Below are 14412 nucleotides of genomic sequence, written 5' to 3' on the forward strand. Positions count from 1 at the left end.
TATTTTTGTGATAAAGATAAGCTCTTTAATTTAAGAGAGGGGTCCACATTTTCAATTTATTACTCTTACAAACATGCCCTAAGATTTAGTTCTATATTTCCAATGTATTGGAATGGTACCCCTCTTTACACCTTTTAAATGAAATTTAGTTACTTTTTTTAAAAAGGCAAAAATTCTTTTCATCTTTGAAATATAATCAATGTTTTTCATCTCTAAAATTTAAGAACTTCTATTTATGTCCTTGAAAATTTAAAATGCCCGTGATTTTGTAATTTCATCCACTTTTGTTACTTAGTTTTTATTAGTGTGGCTAACATGTTTTAGGGATGGAAATAGAAAATGAACTAAATTTCAGAGACAGAATGAATATAATTTAGGTTTTATTTTTGACCCTGGAATATCATCAAGGTTATAATTTTATCCCCTCTGTTAAACATGTTGGCAAAAAACTTAATGAGAATGGACCAAAGGATGAAATGTAGAACATTTTAAAATTTAAGGATGAAAATATAGCATGGGCTATATTCCAAGGACAAGACGGATATTTTAACTGGAAAAGAAAAAGAAACAGGTCTAGTACTAATGCTTTGTTCCTAAACTATTATAAGATTAGTAAAGCATTCTAATTTTTCTAACTAAAACAATTAAAGCGCATCAATTTGGTTTTTTCTTTTTAATTGTGAAAAAACTGGGGTTGTTTCTAAATTTATATGATCAGATCAATTTGTTTATAACCTCCTGTATCCATAGTGTTGGAAATTGGTCTCAAGTTCCTAGGGTAGTATTATTGAAGCTATATATATGGGTTTTAGTCAAAAGCTACAAGGGCTCAATGGCATAGGGAGTGTGTTAAGTGAGCCTTTTGGTTGGAGTGTATCTGCAGTAGCAACAGTTTGTACCTCCCTTGATGTTTGTAGTAAATCCTAGGAATATTCGTTCCCCATAGTACAGTGGCTTCAATGTTGTCGAGTTTGGGATCTTGACTAGCCCGGTTCTCTTAATGGGTTGCGGCTTGTGTCCAATGGAAATTTCCGCTGTACACGTTGGATTACGGACACGTGTCAGAATCCTGACGTGTCCAATGGAAACTTCCACTGGACACAAGCCCTTCCCCTCTTAATGTGATTCATTTATAAGTTCTGCTCGGTGATGTATTTAATTGGTTGGAATTGGCCTAATGCTTAATCCTTTTTCTTATCCATCCAAGCTTGGTTTTTGTTTGAATCTTCGTGAATAGTGAAATGGTTGGTATCTTTGTCCATGGATTTGTTAAGTGAACAACGTATACCATGTGTTATGTTTCTTATGTGTTCCTATTTTGTTGAATTCTCTTGATTTCCATGCTTTTTCTGGCAGGACATGGATGTTTTTGCTCTATGTTTTAGAAATTTAGTTAATATTAATTGTATGATTTGGAAATAGAGGCCAGAAGCCGTAACCTGAGTAACGAAAGTCATGACTTTGACCATGTGATACTCCCTTGTTATGCTATGTCATGTCACATGTGCAGTACGCTATGTTGTATTAATGAAATTGTTTTAGATTAAATGACCAAATTCACCATTTTGTACTAGCTTAATTATTTAAGACAATTGGTAATTTATCATGGTATCATTGGGTCATGCTGTGTGGGGTTGTGGATCGTATAGCAAGTTGGTCAGGCTGGAGTTGTAGACTCAAAACTAAGTTGCTTTGGAGTATGATCCCACATAAGATGTGGGTCATATGGAGGGAGAGGAATACACATACTTTTGAAGGAGACAAAAGGTGAATTCATGAGTTAAAAGCTTTTCTTTCTTCAGACTTTGTTAGAATAGGCAAATGGTTCGAGTTTCGTTACCTTCATGTCTCTACTTGACATGCTTGATTTTTGTACCTTCATTACTGTCTCATTATTAATATCTAAAGTAAAGTTTCAAGAATGAATAAATAAGAGAGAAAGAGGGAGGGAGAGAGAATAATCAGTTTTTTTTTGGAAAGAACGTGAGAGAAATAGGAAATTTATATAAAAGAAATTGAATAGAAGAATACTCCAAAGAATATGTATAGTTGCAAATACCAAATTATCCAAGTCATGCTATGTAATAGAATAACATTATATCATTATACATTATATAATGTCATAGGATAACATCTATTAATCAAAGAAAAAGAAAAGTAAATATAACAAATTAAAACACAACTAAATCACATCAACCCAAAATAGAGCTCAACACAAAAAACTTATCAATCTAAAGTAGAGATGCAATAAAGAACTAAAAATCCACAAATAAAAAAGAAGAGAGAGAGAGAGAGAGAGAGAGAGAGAGAGAGAGAGAGAGAGAGATTATTCACTTTTTTGTGTGATCAAAATATGGATTGAATAAAAGAAAGAAAAACAAATTTTATAGTAAATAAAATAAGGAGAAGAGGAGTCAAGGTAAAAGTAATGTGAAAAGATGAAGAAATTGTAACAGTAATGGACCAAAGATTACTCACCTATTTTTTGCAGATGATAGCTTATTATTTTGCTGGGCAAGGATGGAGGATTTGCAAGCTATCCAACACATTTTATCACTATATGAAGGGGCATCCGGTCAACAAATAAACCGTGGAAAGACAACTCTCTTTTTTAGCAGAGCAGTGACAGAGGACAAGAAGGAGGAGATTCTAAATTTCTTAGGGGTTCCAGAAATTAAGGAGTATGAAAAATACCTTGGGTTGCCGGCTGTTGTGGGAAAAAAGAAGAAGGAGAGCCTCAATTTTATTAAGGAAAGGGTGTGGGCCAAGCTCCAAGGTTGGAAAGAAAAAATCCTATCTCAAGCGGGGAGAGAGATCTTGCTCAAGGCGGTGGTTCAAGCAATCCTTACATTTGCAATGAGTTGTTTCAAATTGCCAGTGGGTTTGTGCAAGGAAATAGAGATGCAAATTAGAAAATTTTGGTGGGGTGAACGTGGTAGTCAAAGAAAAATCCATTGGAAGAGTTGGGAAGTTTTATGCAAACCGAAGTTAGAAGGCGGAATGGGTTTTAAAGATTTGGTGAGATTTAATGACGCTATGCTTGCTAAACAAGTGTGGAAGCTACAAATAGACCAAACTTCTCTATTGTATAAAGTTTTTAGCACAAAATACTTCCCCACAGGTTCGGTGTTTGAAGCAAGAAGCAAGAAGGGATCATTCGCTTGGTAGAGCATCCTCAAAGCAAGGCATGTTATTGAGAAAGGGATGTTGTGGAGAGTGGGTGATGGGTCCAAGATTAAGGTGTTCCATGACAACTGGATTCCTGGGTATTTTCCAGCAAAGGCAGTTCCACACACACAAGGCATTGAAGATGATTTAACTGTTTATTCACTCATTGATCAGACAACAAAAGAATGAATAAGCAAATGATTGACCAAAAAATTGCTCCATTTATAACTCACAGAATCAAGGCCATTCCTTTATGCAGAACGGTGCAGAGTGATTGCCTGGTATGGTCGCGGACTCGAGATGGTTGTTACTCGGTAAAAACGGGTTATCAGCTGCTTAGTGAAGTGGAGAATAGTGGGGTTGCATCGGGGTCAAACAAAAATGAGTTGAAGAACTTCTGGAAGGGAGTTTGGAGTTTGCGGATTCCGAATAAAGTGAAGCATTTCAGCTGGAGAGCTTGCATGGAGTCCCTCCCAACCTTAGCAAATTTATATCGGCGGAAAGTTGTTGACTCACCTCTGTGTAGCAGCTGTGGGAGAGCAAACGAAACGGTCATTCATGCTATTTGGGAGTGTGATAACGTAAGACAGTGCTGGGATCTCGGTTTTAAGAAATTAAGGGACCAACACCTTCCGTTCAGATCATTTGCAGACTTGATGTTCTTCGTAAGGCAGCAAGAGGAGAATGTTGAGCTGGTCACGGTATTAGCGTGGTTCATCTGGGGCAGAAGAAACAAATGCCATTTTAATGAGCCAAGCTTGCCACCTGAGAAGCTTTATGAAGCAGCAGCAGCTTTACTAGCAGAATTTCAAGGAAGAACTGAAGTGAAACCCGGGAGGAAAAAAATACAGCCTCAGCGCTGGACACCACCTGAACAGGGCGTTTACAAGGCGAACTACGACGGAGCATATTTTGTGGAAGAGGAAAAGGCTGGGATTGGAGTTGTGATAAGAAACGAGTTGGGCCAAGTAATGGGCTCACTAGCAGAAAAAATTGAAATGCCTTCAACAGTGGAAGTTCTTGAGGCGTTGGCTGCACGAAGAGCAATGATTTTTATGGAGCTGGGCTTGAGACAGGCCATTTTTGAAGGAGATTCGGAACTCGTTGTCAAAGCCTTAATGGGTGATGTTTCAGTCCGGTCTAGCATTGGACATATTGTAAAAGACTGCAAGCCTTTAATGGGTTTGTTTCAAATCTGCACTTTCTCTCATGTTAGGCGGCAAAGCAATAGTGTAGCTCATGCTTTAGCTCGGAGAGCGAGAAATTCTTCCCCGTTATCGGTTTGGATGGAATCTGTTCCACCGGACATTTCCTACTTAGTTTATGTTGATGTAACTTCTTAATTTTTCATTGATCAATAAAGTGGTTCTATATTTCTTCTCAAAAAAAAAAAAAAAAAAAAAAAAAAAAGGTATAGAGTAGTTCACATAAAAAAGAAAAAAAAAAAGAGGTATAGAGTAGTGGGGAGATGAAAAGGTAAAAGTCGAGTGAAAATGTTGAAGGAAGTGTAATTATAGGGTGATAAATTAATAAAGAGAAAAAATTTTAAAATATAAGAGAGTGTTGAAAATAGGTAGATGATGTAGTTGCTGATGTAACTAAATAAAAACGTAGCAACAACAAAATCTACCCTTCAACTTGTATATATATATATATATTTGGTAAACATACTAACTTAAATAGTGGGTTAATCCTACGTTGGAAAATGAGTGTGAGTAAAAAAGGTTTAAAGTTTGTACTGTGTATTCAAGAGTTAGGCCATTTTAGATATACACCACTTTAAGTTTTTTTTAAAAACCTTCTCCCCTCTGTGTGTGTGTGTTAAAAATACTTAATATTCTCAAAAGAAAAAATAGTGGGTTAATCCCACATTGGAAAATGAGTATGAGTAAAAGAAATTTAAAGCCTGTGCTGTGTATCCAAGAGTTAGGTTTTTTTGGATATATACCATTGTAAGTTTTTAAAAAAAACCTTCTTCTCTCTTTTCGTGTATGTGTGTTAAAAATACTTAGTATTCTAAAAAAAAAAAACTTAGATGTTTTCTCAGTGGTCGCGGGATTGAGTACATAAATCAATCTCTTCCACAAATCCCGCCTCTGATTCAGGGCCGGCTCAAGGCCTAGGCCTAAGGCCCCACCCAAAAAAAAAAAAAATTCCTTAGGAAAAAATGGCCCCACTTTTCATAGTTAAAAGCCCAAATTTTTATACAATCATATATATTTTCTAAATGTTGTACATTTTTTTTATTAGTGATATACAAATTTTACTATTGGCTTACAAATTGCCATGTTATTAATCACAAAAAACGTGATATAAACATTCATTAGTTAAATTGATGAAGTTTATCAATGAGAGACAATATCACATTATATTTTGAACATTTTATAGTGCTTTTAATTAGCGCATTTTTCTTTTTCATTTCTATTAAGACTCTCAAAGTACGAGACCAATAGAACCTTAAGTCAACTGAAATCCTAAAATATTTCAAAAAGATGTTGCAAATGTGTTAAATCATCAATTATAGATTAATCTCCCCTAAGAGTTTGAGACTTTGATTTTTGTAAATTAATATCCTACAAAACCATACACCAAATAATATTTATCTCTCTCTCTCTCTTAAAATCAAAATATAAAATTAAAAATTAGATTACAACTTTATTTAACTATGCATCGTCTTATATCCAAAAAAAGTATCTTTTTCAATCATAATATATTTTTATTTCTTTTTATTAATATTTATAATTCAACTATGATATTCAATTCTCTATATGAAATTAACATTAGTCTAGTTGGTATTATTTATGTATTTAATGTATCAAATTAACCTTAATTTGATTAGTATTAAATAATTTTGTTTAATTAATATTTACATATTAAAGGCCCCATATAAATTTTTCGCCTTAGGCCCCAAATTATGTTGGGCCGCCCCTGCTCTGATTGTATTCTAAGGCAACATGTAGATTTAGGAAATGATTCGTTTTATATCCTAGCAAGCTACTACATGCACCATGAATACTACTTAAATAATTATAAGCTATACCTATACCAAGTACCAACATTCTCACTCCATCAAAAACAAACAGCAAATAATAATAATAATAATAATATTTTTTTCAAAAAAAGAAAAGAAAAAATTAGTGGAAAGTTTCGTCTTACTTATCTTTCCTCAGTCTCATTTCGTCAAAAAAGAATAAATAGTGAATTGATAATATTGGAAGTAGCGTGAAGCGAACAACACTACACAAAAGTAAAACTTTTTCCTAGAAAGAATGACTCAATTATTGCATCTCTCATCAACAATTTGCAGTGCCTTAATTTTGACAGGTAATATATTGACTTTAAAGACTAACTAGCTTGTCTGCAAGTCCTCTTGACAAAAGGTTTAGTGAATGTAATGAAACCCCTGCTCAATTTTCTTCCCCTGTCAATTTTTATCCTCCCTCTCGGCCTTATATCCATACAAACCTCCATCCAATGACAAGCTCCTTTCTCTTTAGGAGATTCTTCAGTTGTCTTAATTGGTGGGGTTTTGGAGGCATCATGACTGGGCTGAAATTTATTAAGCGTAAGAGACGGGAAATTAAGTCATGGATACTTAAATTGGTAGTCAATTTCCTAATTCTTGAAACTGGGCCCTCATAATTACCAACTCCATACATGAGAAGCTGAGAGGAAAAATACTGAGCCCTTATATTTACCTAATTAGAATAATGTTTTATAAATTTGCAGCAATGTTTTAGTTCCAAAATTCTAATAGTAGAAATAATAAGGGCCTATTTTTTTTTTTGATAAGGGCCTATTTGGTTGGAGGATTTTTGTTTTTATTTTCAAAACAGTATGAAAACAATTGAAATTAAAACTAGTTTTTAGATAATAAATTTTACATTACACATGTTTGGTTCTCATTTTTAAAAACAATTTAAAAAAAAATGTTAGGAAGATTATTTCTATTTTTGAGATTTTTTAAAAAAAATTTAAAAAGTAATTTATAGAATCTATAGATTACTTTTTTTTTTTTTATGATAATGATAAGAGAATAGAGCTCATGTACCTTTTTTTTTAATAATGATAAGTTTCAAATTTAAAGTGTGACAATATTTTTGTGATAAAGATAAACTCTTTAATTTAAGAGATAGAAGACTTTGGACAAATTTGTGAGGTCTACTATTTTCAATTTATTGCTCTTACCAAACATGCCCTAAGATTTAGTTCTATATTTCCAACGTATTAGAATGGTACCCTTTTTGCACTTTTTAAATGAAATTTAGTTACTTATAAAAAAAAGGCAGAAAATTCTTTTCATCTTTGAAATATAATCAATTTTTTTCATCTCTAAAATTTAAAAATTTCTATTTATGTCCTTGAAAAATTAAAATGCCTGTGATTTTGTCATTTTGTCCACTTTTGTTAAGGTTTTTGTTATCGTGGCCAACAGAATACATGTTTTAGAGATGGAAAAAGAAAATGAACAAAATGAATATAATTTAGGTTTTATTTTTGACCCTGAAATATCATCAAGGTTATAATTTTATCCCTTCTGTCAAACATGTTGGCAAAAAACTTAATGAGAGTGGATGGAAGGATGAAATGTAGAACATTTTAAATTTTAAGGATGAAAATATGGCATGGGCTATATTCCAAGGGCAAGACGGATATTTTAACTGGAAGTCTGGAAAAGAAAAAGAAACAGGTCTAGTACTAATGCTTTGTTCCTAAACTATTATAAAATTAGTAAAGCATTCTAATTTCTAACCAAAAACAATTAAAGCAAAACTATTTGGTTTTTTCTTTTTAATTGCAGTAGCAACAGCTTGTACCTCCTGTGAAATTTGCACTAGCCCGGTTCTCTTAATGTCTGCTCGATGATGGATTTAATTGGTTGGAATTGGCTTTATGCTTAATCCTTTTTCTTATCCATCTAAGCTTGGTTTTTGTTTGAATCTTCGTGAATAGTGAATTGGTTGGTATCTTTGTCCATGGATTTGTTAAGTGAAACACGTATACCATGTGTTTTGTTTCTTATAAGTGTTCCTATTTTGTTGAATTCTCTTGATTTCCATGTTTTTTTGGCAGGACATGGGTGTTTTTGTTCTATGTTTTAGAAATTTAGTTAATATTAATTTTATGATTTGGAAATAGAGGCCAAAAGCGGTAACCAGACTAACGTAAGTCATGAATTTGTCCATGTAATGCTCCCTTGTACTTGCACGTTATGTTATGTTATGTCACATGTGCAGTACGCTATTATGTATTAATGAATTTTTTTTAGATTGAATGACCAAATTCACCATTTTGTACTAGTTTAATTATTTAAGAAAATTGGTAATTTGTCATGGTATCATTGGGTCATGCCATGTGGGGTTGTGGATCTTACAGCAAGTTGGTCAGGCAAGAGTTGTAGACTCAAAACTAAGTTGATTTGGAGTATGATTCCTCATTTTCTTATGTGGGTCATATGGAGGGAGAGGAATACACGTACTTTTAAAGGGGGTGAAAGGTGAATTCATGAGTTGAAGCTTTTCTTCCTTCAGACTTTGTTAGGATGGGCAAAATGCTTCGGGTTTTGTTACCTTCATGTCTCTTCCTGACATGCTTGATTCTTGTACCTTCATTATTGTTTAGATTTTTTCTTTGTTGTCTCTTAGCACACTGCCTGTGTGCCCTGTTCCTCTTTTTCTTTTTGACCTTTTTCAATTTCAATGAAGTTTATTACTTATCAAAATTTTTTATCATGGTATCAAAACAAGAGGTTTTGGATTCAAATCCTGTCTCCATCTTAAATCCCATTTATAGAATTCTCATGTGTTTGGCCCCCATTTAATAAGTTCAGTTTAGGCCACACAAAGGGGGAGCGTTAGATTAAATGATTAATTCACTATTTTCTAACAGCTTAAGTTTTTAATACAATTGATAATTGATTAGAAATGGTGATGTAACCATGAATACATGAGGATATACTTCGTATTTTCCACTTTTGTAGGTAGAAATGGTGATGTAACCATGACTACATGAGGATATACTTTGTATTTTCCACTTTTGTAGGTAGTGTTCCTGTGTTGCATAAATGGAGAAGCTTGAGTTAAACTTTTTTTTTTTTTTTTTGTAGAGAGAGTTTTAACCTATGGCATCCGCTCCTGATGATTGCTCTTTATCATCAGACCAAGACACCAATCAGTTTTTTGTGTAGGCGGGGATTGAACCCCAGATCTCTTATACAACCATCAGAGATTTTACCAATTGAGCTAACTGAACCCACGAAGCTTGAGTTAAACTTAAAACCCTATGAGATAATCAAACTCTATTTTATTTTATATCATTAAGGCAAGCCAAAAATAAGCTTCTCAAGTAAATATATGATTGTTTTATATTCACTTCAAGCAAATATCACTGCACTAAATTAACAAGTGATTTTATTTTTAAGAGGAAAATTAATGAGTAATTTAGGATCAATTTATTCCTTATAATTATTTGAACTTTCTAAAAAAGGAAAAGAAAAATCTTTTCTCAACTATGTAAATTTGATTGCAATTTCTTAGTATTATCTGTTGTTCCCCAATTATTATATAAATTACCTGTCATTCTTTTTATTTTACTTTATTTTCTCTCTCGGACACTGAAATTCAAAGAGTAACTATTGTTTCTATGATTGTCTTAAACTACTTCTATGTACCTGTAATCCAAGGAAACCTTAAGCCCCCCATCAACCTCCCCTCCACCACACCCCCCACCCCCCGCCCCCCCCCCCCCCCCCCCGCGCCGCCCCTGTGGGACCATTGGTAAAAATGGGAATTTAATGCAGGTCTCTAATAACAAAGAGTCCATACCAGCTAAAGTAGCTGCACCTTGACTTACATTTCCCACTTAATGCTTTCATCTCCAAAGCATTGATGTTCTTTCATTCATGTCTAACCATGTCAAAGGAACTCTTAACTGTAAATGGTTACAACCTGCAGTGATGCTAGATCAGTCTAAAAGTCATGATTAAAAAAATAATTGTTAACTTTATGGTGGAATTGCAGCGTGTATGTACTATTTTGAAAATGCGTTTTAGTCATGGTCATGAAAGCTAGAGTGTATGACTAATTGGTTGAAAGGCCACATAACACCTATCATATATGGCTAATGTGATACCCTGGATTGCTTATATTGTATTTAATTGTTTGAGTGTGTGTATTAAGTTTCACATTAGGCTTGTATTAAGTGGATCTAGGCTATATAAGTGATTACGAGGGGTCTCAATTGTAATTTGACTAGTTCTTTTAGGATATAGCACAGATGTTAATATTTTCCTAGAATAGTGACAAATGGTAGCAGAATGAACCTAATAATGCTATGTGGCTTGGTTGAACCACAACATGACGTGAGCCCTGACTAGAATGCCATGGATTTTAAGTGAGGGGAGATTGTGATATCCTAGATTGTTTGAATTGTCTAGATTGATTTGTATCAGTGTGTTGTGTGGATGTGTGGTGAGTCCCCTATCGGGCATGTGCTAGGTAGATTTATATAAGCGATTATGAGGAGTCCTTTTTGTGACACTCTAAAATAAATGTTAATACATCATTATTCTAACATCTTAGCAAGATGGCCACACATGTTGTTTGGGAGGTGTCAACCATAAATTTTTTATCAGCGCATTACACAGTCATGCAGTGGGTGTTGAACCCATGACCTCACTCATTAAATGTTCCTTCAAAGGATTCCACCAGAAATTTCATACCCTTTTTTTTTGGTTGATAATTAACTTAAAAAGGAAAAGTTATTTATCTTACTTCCATCAGTTTGATGTGAGGGTTCTGTGGTCACAATATGAAAGGCCAATAAACATTTACAAGAATGTAAATGCTAAATGTTAGTTTAATGCTATTCGTTCATTTGCATGTTTGTATATAAGGCATATGTGTGCATATATGCATATGACTAAGGAGTCAATAGTCATTTGGTGCAAAAATAAATTGATAGTGAAGATACTACCCTACATATGCAATCTAATGATCTCAAAAATATATATAGTAAAGACAAAAGTTGGAGCTAGGTGGGATGTCTTGTTTGACATTCTAATATTATAAAAGCTATACAGGGAGGGACTAGCCACATCTACTTGTGAGGATTTAAATTAGGTGGCTACCTATATGACCATATGCTCATCTAGATTACAAATTGATTGCTGGTGGCTTCTGATTTATGCAAACTATTATTTGGCTTTAGGAAATGACTAGTTTCATTGAAGTTACTGTCTACTGCTTACTTTTGGATGATTGCATTCCTCAAAATTTATGAGGTTTACATAACTAAAATCTTGTTTGAATAATGATGGATGTTTTCTTTCGCCATTGGCTAAGTGACTGAATAATGCAGTTCCATTACATCTGTTAATGTAATTTCTTAACATCAGGGACGAAACCAGGATTTGAACCCGGGGGGGCAAAGCATGAACCAAAAAAATTTTAAGTGACATGGTTTATTAAAAAAAAAAAATCATGGTAGGCAAAACAATTGCATTTTATTACCATAAATATTTAAGTCAAGAAGGAAATAATATGAATAAAAAAAGTTGAAAGTTACAATATGATATTCTAACCTTTTCAAAGAAGAAGAATAAAAAAAGAAGAGGATTTCGGATCACCAAATTTTGGGTAATTTGAATAAAAATGTTGATTTTATCACGTTGACCAACTCACCAATATGATAAACCCATACTTTTGAATGCAACTAAAAATCATACTAATGAAGTTTTCAAAACTTTTTTTGAGGATTTTAAAAAATTGGATATTAATATTAAGAGTTGGCAATGCTACATCATTAATATTGGCTTCTAAAAGAATTTTGCATTTTATCTTTTGAAAAAAATTTAAATATTGTAATTGACTTTCCCATAATTTATAAATCAATTAAAAAGTCATATAAATTATTGTCACCCCCGTAAGGGAATTTTTTTTCTATGAGATTTTTTTGGTTATGAATAATTGAATTATGATATTGGTGATTTGTAGATTTTTTATTGTGTTGTATTTAGACTATGGAGGGGCCACAAGCCCAAAGAAAGGGTTAGGTGATTAGTTTCTTTTGGGCTATTTGGACCAATCCAAAAATTTGAGGGGGGCCAACTATAAATTCTAAAATATGAGTCTTCCAATATACTAAATTTTTTCGAACCCCCCCCCCTGCCCCTTAGTGGGTCCGTCCCTGCTTAACATCCGTAAAACATAAGTTGTGGTTAGAGGCAACTGTTCTTAGTTTTGAGCGCTGTTTGCCAATTTGAGCTTCTCTGGTTTTGTACAATCACCAATCAGAGCATAGCACATGTTTTGGAGCACACTGTTCTTATTGACCAAAATACATTGAGCAATAAGCTGATTGTAAATTTTCCTTCATTAGAAAGAAATGCTTCTCTTGCGGTGATGTATGCTTTAATTTCCTTTCAGATTGGTCCGACCAGTGTTTTCTGAAAGCCTGAATTTGATTTGCAGGTTTTACCCTATATCTTGGATTCTCCAAAAGCTTATTGGATTGAGGAGTAGCGTGGGAGCTTCAAAAGAGGAAGTTGAAAGGCTTCAGAAAGAAAAGACGGAACTCAAAGAAAAAGAAGAGAGCTTCCAAGGAGATAAAGCGGGTGCAAGAAGAAATAGCTTCTCTATCAGAGAATTTGAAGAAGGTGAAGCTAGAATCTGAAGAGAAAGATAAGAGAGTTGAATCTGCTGAAAGCCATGTTGCTGCCCTTCAAAAACAAGCCGCAGACCAACTTCTTGAATACGACCGTCAATTAGAAGACAACCAAAATCTTCGGACTCAGGCTGTGGGATATAGATAGGACTTAATTCTAAAAGACACCAAGGTTTAGTCTTGGCAGTTAATTTTGGTCACTAGTGACGTTGATGAAAAGTCCCATGTTTCAAGGAAATGGTCTTTTATTTATTCGGCCCTGCCATTGGGAAAAGTGGATGGAATAGGTTTGTTTTTTGGTCCACTTTTCTTGAAATTTTAGTTAGTCCACCTCAATGTTGTTCTAGTTGATAGCCACTATTCTTCTCTTTCAGTTTTCTGGAACAGATATCATAATTTTGTTTACTAATTTTTTTCTGTGAGATAAATGTTACTAGTCTGAGGTTTGGTCATGTATCAGTTAAAAGTGTGTTAGTGATTTAACACAACAAATGCAAATAGAAGGAACAAAAAATGAAAGAGAAATGTAATTAAACAATTGAAAAGAATGAATTCACTTGCATCAATGGAAGAAGTGATTATGGTAGATTTTGTGCTTGGACCTATCGGTATCCAAGTGTAGAACGCAAAAGTACTTGAAAATCTATGCCACCAGACTTATTCCTTTGATAAAAGAAACATCTTTGGTATTTTTTATTTTTTATTTTTTTGTGTTTTTTGAGGGTATGATATATTTTCAAATGTTTTAATTTTTATCACATCTTTATAAATATTTAAAAAAAAAAAATTAAGGCTAAGAACCTGAAATAACGTTTTTGAACAAATTGGGCACCCTACCTCTCATAGTCATAGGTACCATCAAAGAGCCTCCTGATGAGTAGATGGAGATATAAGAGAAAAATTGTTTTGATGATGCTTAAAGCTTAATGTGTTCTCTCTCTCATTTTTGTAATATGATTTTCCACAAAATCATCTTATCAAAGTTGTTGTTACTAACTTACAATCATGAAATTATGAAAAATATGAGTAGTTTATCTTCAGTTATATAGTATATATCAGGCCAAAGGCCTTATAACTCCCTTAACTTCTCTTAGGAGACCAAGATATTTATAGCATATTAGCATGTCTAGGTGTTATGTATCATGCATCCTAGCATCTCAAGACAACAAGATTCTACAAATAACAAAATTGGGGAATTTTTTCAATTTAATTATATGGAAAGCAAAATTTGATCCCCTAAATATGGTTGTTTATTTATAAGCAATGAAGAGTTGTAATAATAAAAAATAAATAAATAAAAAATTTGAAACGTGACTTATACCTTCATTGCCAAAGAAAATGCACATTTGAAAGGTCACTTATGCTGAAACAAATACTCTAAAATGTTGCCAAGGCCCTCTTGTTTTTCTACAAAATTTTCTAGTAAACTTTTTTTTTTTTTTTTTTTTTTTTTTTTTGCAATTGTTTCTTGAGTGAACGACCCTTCTTACTCGAGTAAATTCTTCAATAATAGAAAAAAAAATTTAGACTAAAAGTCTCACTTATCTCTCACTCAAGCAAGATCTTTACAGAAAGTTGATT

At 33.4% G+C, this 14412-nt stretch overlaps 1 pseudogene; it reads left to right on the forward strand.

Moving 5' to 3' along the window:
- Positions 1–12582: 12582 nt before the first annotated feature.
- LOC126700128 (uncharacterized) lies at positions 12583–13290 on the forward strand (annotated as a pseudogene).
- The last annotated feature ends 1122 nt before the right edge of the window (positions 13291–14412 follow it).

The sequence above is a fragment of the Quercus robur genome, chromosome 9 (assembly GCF_932294415.1).
Source record: "Quercus robur chromosome 9, dhQueRobu3.1, whole genome shotgun sequence".
NCBI lineage: Eukaryota > Viridiplantae > Streptophyta > Magnoliopsida > Fagales > Fagaceae > Quercus > Quercus robur.